The sequence below is a fragment of the Ricinus communis genome, chromosome 10 (assembly GCF_019578655.1).
Source record: "Ricinus communis isolate WT05 ecotype wild-type chromosome 10, ASM1957865v1, whole genome shotgun sequence".
Taxonomy (NCBI): Eukaryota; Viridiplantae; Streptophyta; class Magnoliopsida; order Malpighiales; family Euphorbiaceae; genus Ricinus; species Ricinus communis.
The window spans coordinates 26347292-26353550 of NC_063265.1; positions in this window are offsets into that span (position 1 = coordinate 26347292).

A 6259-nucleotide genomic window follows, 5' to 3' on the forward strand; every position below is an offset into this window, starting at 1 on the left:
AATAGGTAATAAATAAAATATAATGAGTATGATATGAATTTAATGGTCAATTGGAGATAGATTATGAAATATTTTTTAAAAAAAATTATTGTATGATAAAAAAATAGTGTTCATGCTGTGAATTAGAAAATTTAAAAATGATATGAATGAAATGAAATCAGTTACTTATGTATGAAGTTGTAGATAATATTATGTGTAATAATATTTAAAGTAAACGCAAATAAAAAAAAAAGAAAAGATATGACAAAAGTAAAATAATTAAATTTATTTTTAAATAATAGATAAATAATAGTCTGAAAATTAATAAAAATTTATAAATGCCTTTAAAAAATATTTTTAAATAAACTTGAAAAAAGTCATTCATAAAATTATCAACCTTGTAAAAGTCATTAAAAATTTATGAACTCTCTAATAGTAATTCACTTAAAAAAAGTTTATAAAAGTCAGTAAAATCTTAATTGAATACACCCTCTTAAACTCTAATATAAAATTAAAAAAATTAATATTTGACTTCTTATGTATATTAGGCTCATCGTAAAAAATATATACTATATGTTCTAATAGGATAAATATTTTTTTATCAACCATCACCCTTTTAGTCTAATGGCCAGATATTCATTATCGGGAATTGTGACTTAAATTCGAGACCTTCTCTTCAAATGTGATAATTTATTTTCCACCTTACAGAAATAAACTTTTTCCTTCCCTCTAACCTAAACTGAAGCCGCAATTCTTAATAATAACATTGCTTTAAAGAATGTTTTTATTCTTACAAAGGATCTTCAGCAAACTGTTATCTTAGGGACTCCGTTTATCAATTTGATAACTCCCTTTTAAAGTGACAACTGCTGGAATCATTTTCAAAGCTAAAGATTCAAAGATTGTTTTTTCTTTTCTAGAAAAACCAAAAAAGAGAAATTTGAATCTTATCAAAGCACATTCAATTTACAATTTTGAAATCAATGCTTTGATCAAAGGTAAACAGACCCATCTTTCTCATCTTCAACAAGATGTGGGTTTGAAGAGAATCCTAGATCAATTGCAAAATGATTTTATTCAAAGAAAAATTTCTGATTTTCAAATGAAGATTGAGAATGAACTCTGTTCTGATCTTCTAAATGCTTTTTGGAATCGAAAGCAACATATGGTCGATTTACCATATGAAAATGATTTTTTAGATAAGCAAATCCCTACTAAAGCCAGACCCATTCAGATGAATAAGTCTTTAGAAAGCCATTACAGATTAGAGATTAAAGATCTTGAGTCTAAAGGTTTAATTTCAAAGTCTAGATCACCTTGGTCTTGTGCAGCTTTCTATGTCAATAAGAATAGCGAGATAGAAAGAGTAACTCCTAGGCTAGTGATCAACTACAAACCCTTGAACAAAGCTCTTAAGTGGATTAGGTATCCTATTCCAAATAAGAAAGATCTTTTACAAAAGCGCATTCGCATTCATCTTTTCAAAGTTTGACATGAAATCAGGATTTTGGCAAATCCAGATTGATCCAAAAGATCGTTACAAAACGGCATTTACTGTCCCATTCGGTCAATATGAATGGAATGTGATGCCTTTTGGATTAAGAATGCCCCTTCTGAATTTCAAAAAATCATGAATGACATTTTTAATCCATTTTCAAAGTTCTGCATTGTCTACATAGATGATGTTTTAATTTTTTCAAATTCCATTGAACAGCATTTTAAACACCTAGAAACGTTTTTCTATGTTGTTAAGAAAAATGGTTTAGTGGTTTCAAAGTCTAAGATATCTCTTTTTCAAACGAAAATTAGATTTCTTGGTCATTACATCTCTCGGGGTACAATTACTCCAATTGAGAGATCCCTTGCATTCACTTTAAAGTTTCCAGATAAAATTTTGGAAAAAACTCAACTTCAAAGATTTCTTGGTAGTTTAAATTATGTCATGAATTTTTATCCTAATTTAAACTGTCTCGCAAAGCCCCTGCATGATAGGCTAAGGAAAAACCCTCCTCCTTGGTCTGATCAGCATACTAAGATAGTCCAAAGCATTAAAAAATAAGTTTTAGAAATTCCTTGCCTGCATCTAGCTGATCCTTCTGCATTCAAGATTGTAGAAACAGATGCATCAGAGTTAGGATACGGTGGGATTCTAAAGCAAGTTCAAAATTCCAAAGAATGTATTGTCCGGTTTACTTACGCTCCGGAGCGATACTCGAAAGAATTACTCTACTATCAAAAAGGAAATCCTTTCGATAGTTCTCTGTATTTCTAAATTTCAAAGCGATCTTTTAAATCAAAAATTTCTTTTAAGGATTGATTGCAAGTCTGCAAAAGAAGTTTTACAAAAAGATGTCCAAAATATTGCTTCAAAACAGATTTTCGCCCGTTGGCAAGCAATTCTATCTGTTTTTGACTTTGAAATTGAATTTATTCGAGGAGAATCAAATTCTATTCCTGACTTTCTGACTAGAGAGTTCTTGCCAAAACAGGAGTGAAAAATGCCAAGAAAATCAAAGTCCAAAGAAGAAAAGTCCACGGCTAGTTCAAAACCGGCCCAAATTCAAAGCCCAGTGAAGGAAGTTCTCCCTTCAACTTCAAAGCCCATCAGGACTTGGACTGAGATAATCCAAGAAGAATTGATCAACCGGATCCGGTTTCAACAACAAATGGATCCTTTCAAAGCCGATCAAGCCAAACAAATTCGAAATGGCTTGCTCGTGAAGACCTTGAATTTATTCAAAGGGTGGAAGAATACAAAGACAAATGGTTCAATCCCCCATACGAACCATCTACAAAGCAAATTATTCCAAAGCCGGGCGACTCCAAAGTCGTCCTCTTCCCTCTACAAAGGGTAAAGGTATACTATCTATCCCTTTTCAAAATACTGAGATAGAGATTTTCCCTCCGAACCTATCTCAAAACTCAAATAGTTTTTCAAAGCCAAACTCTCGGGGAGATTGTTTTGACGCAATCAAAACGTTTTAAATCAAATGAGTATTTGGAAAAACCTATTTTCAAAATGTTTTAGCCATTGAGGAAGGATTCGCACGGAAAGCCCCTCAAAATTGGTTTCAAAGATTTTCCCTCCAGTTGGTTTTAAACCTGGAATATTTCAAAGCCTCGGGCTTATTACCGGTCAATCCCTTGAGGTTCTTGGTTCGGTAAATTCAAGCATTTCAAAAAGACAAAGCCCATAAAGACCCTGCATATTCAACATGCACAATCCAAAGAATCCTTCACTGTCCGGTTGGGGTATGGATTTACACTCTCCTCGTTCATTCCCTACTTCCCTAAAAAAGAACCTACCCTTCAAATCTAAACACCTCTTTCTCCTATTGGGATTACCGTGAAGTCCGGTTCAATACCTTTCTTATCCAAAACGAAGGAAGAAGCCACTCCCGACTATTCTACTTGATACCAATATCCAAACCTCCAAAATCCCTTACTGGTTTAAACAGTGGTGGAATTACTACGGTAATGCCCCTGAGACTCTTATTCCCGAAGTCTTACCCCTGTTCAACCTCTTCAAAGCAAATTACAAACCAAATCCCATGGAAAAGCGTTTTTCCCCGCTTCTCCTTTTCTGTTCAAATTTCTTTTTACCCTGGGTATGTGTATGGTACTTTCACTTCAATCTGCTTCCAGATGGTGAGATTACACTTATCCGTCGATTCAAAGTAAAATGGTGGGACAAATTCAACCACCAAGACAAACTGTCCCTAAAAGCCGTTCAAAACTTCTTGACCAAACATAGCTTCTTGCCTCCTCCTAAAGAACAAACAACGTTCTTGGCACAAAAGTCTTTTCTCCTTCCAAAGCTTGCTGCAGCCCAAACCGAAGAAGATTTCCTACAACTTATAAAACAGTTGTCTGAGACAGCTTCTTCTAAAGGCAAATCCAAAGCCTCATCATTATCCTCTTCCAGTGCTAGTACTGCTGCATTCGATTTGGATGATCCAGCGGGAGACGATTGTTATGGGATACTCAAAGTCTCATAAAAATTATCTCCTTCTTTAAAAGCTCATGGGTTGAAAACCAGAAATGGTAGCCCAAGGTTATTTGTGTTGGGCCAAAAAGCCCACACTAAAGCCCAGAAAAAGAAAAGAAAAAGAAAAAAGAAAAAGAAAAAAAAAGAAAAGAAAAGAAAAAGACAAAAGACAAAAGAAAAAGAAAAGTCAAAAAAGCAAAAGATTCCTTCAAAGCATGGCCGACAACTTTCTCAAAAGACAGTTGGCATTATCAAAAGACTCCAAAGCATGAGAAGCATCTCCACAAGACTCCAAAGACAAGTGGAATCATTTCTACTCCACTAAGCAAAGCATCCAAAGCCCGTGACAAGTATCCAAAGCTCCAAGACCTCTATATATAGAGGAGTCCTCCTTCTTCATCCCTCAGAACTTAGAACTTAGAAGAGAGAAGAAAGAATTCTAGAAAGAGAAGCTCTTCTGTTATCTAGTTCTCACAGAAGATATTAGAGTGAAAAGAGTGAGTAAGAGAGAGAGAAATCTTGTAACTCCTCTTGTAAGTCTATATTTTCTTCTGTTTCAAAGTACTACAAAGTTGTATGTTTGTTTAAAGCTTTCAAAGACTGTTTATATGTTTATGTTCAAAACCTGTTATTATCAATAAAGCATTCAAAGTTTATTTCTTTGTCTATCTTCTTCTTCCCTGTTTCTTTCATCAAGCGTATGCTCTGTGCTTGCCTCGTAAGAGGATCCTGCACATAAGAAACTTGCTGATTATTTCTGTTCAAATTTATTTTCAGATCTATAAGTTTATAGGCTGGAAAACAGATTCTGCAAGAGCAATTAAAGCTCTCACAGGCTGCTGAAAGCGCGAATCTGGTTACAACGCCACGAACTTAGATCTATATAATAAAAATATTATATATTATATATATAACTTTATTGATAATAAAAATAAAATTAAACAAATCTTTTTTTATCTTTTATGTTTAATATGTGAAAATAATTTTTAAGATTTTTTTAAAAGAGTCATTCTGTTTTGAGTAAAATAAGATATTTTATTTAGCTTTTTTAGAGAATTTTTTAATTCTAAACTTGTAAGTTATTGTTTTTTGTATTTTTTTAAATTATTCAATATAATAAAAAGTTTAAAAGATTTTAGTATTTCAAATGATTTAAAATAAACTTGAATTGTGTCATTTTCTAACTTGGTTAAACTCGTTCAAATTATCTCAAACTCAAGTTGATCTTAATCATTTATATAATTTTACCAAGCCAAACCTAATAGTGACATATTCAAATCGATTCAACTTGTTTTCGCTCTTATTGATGCAAACCCAAAACCTAAAGAGCAAAGTAGTCGTCCAAGTCAAGAGGATCAAGTTTCAAGTCCAAATAATCCAATGTTCATCAAAGAAAGTTCAATCAGAAGAGCTAAAATCAAGAGAATGAATGAAGCCTTAAATGGGCTTATTCAAGATATTTGGGCCAAGCCAACTACTACACATGAAGAGCTAAAGCTAATAAAGCCTACAAGTGTCACTAGCCTAATTCAACATATTAGGCCATAAGTTACTTGTTTAGGCCGAAAATACAAAGAGTAAGGGAGGGAGCCAAATATGTCAAAGAGAAAACAAAGGAGGAGCTTGAAGAGGAAACTAAAGAAGGCTCCTAAAGTGTGTTGCTTGACCTAAAGTTCTATAAAAAAATTACAGAATTATAACTTCCTTGGGAAGATCACGTTATTGAGCAGAAGACCATTTGCTGTAAGTTGTGATCGCGCCTTATTAAAGTTGATTCTGCCCTATTTTCTTTTCTTTCTCAATTCCTTGAATTCTTCTCTTTTCCTTCTAAAAAAAATAAAAAAGCATTATTGGCTCATTGGGTAAAATGTTTTTGATTATATGCTTATTTTTATTCCGCATGCTTATGTTCTTTTCTTTCATAAAGCGAATTGTTTATTTGAGTCTTGAAATTAATTTTCTGTTTTAATTATGTAACTTGTTTATGTGTTAATTGCTTACAAATTAGTTTAATTTTAAAGTCTTCGAATTGAACATCTAATTTTATGAGTGAAACACGTAAGGGAGTGATCCTTTCCTTGTTTGCCATATTTTCTAGATCAAACATGAGTTCTAAAGGGACAAAGAGCCGATTACTATGGAAGAGCTTATGCAAGCTCTAAAGGGAATTGTTGAACATGTGAATAGGGAGTTTGGTAAACATGACACAGTGTTGGATAAGATTAATGAATTCTTGGATAGTGAAAAATCTAAGTCATCAAAGGATAGTGATGACCATGAGGTTGAGTCTAG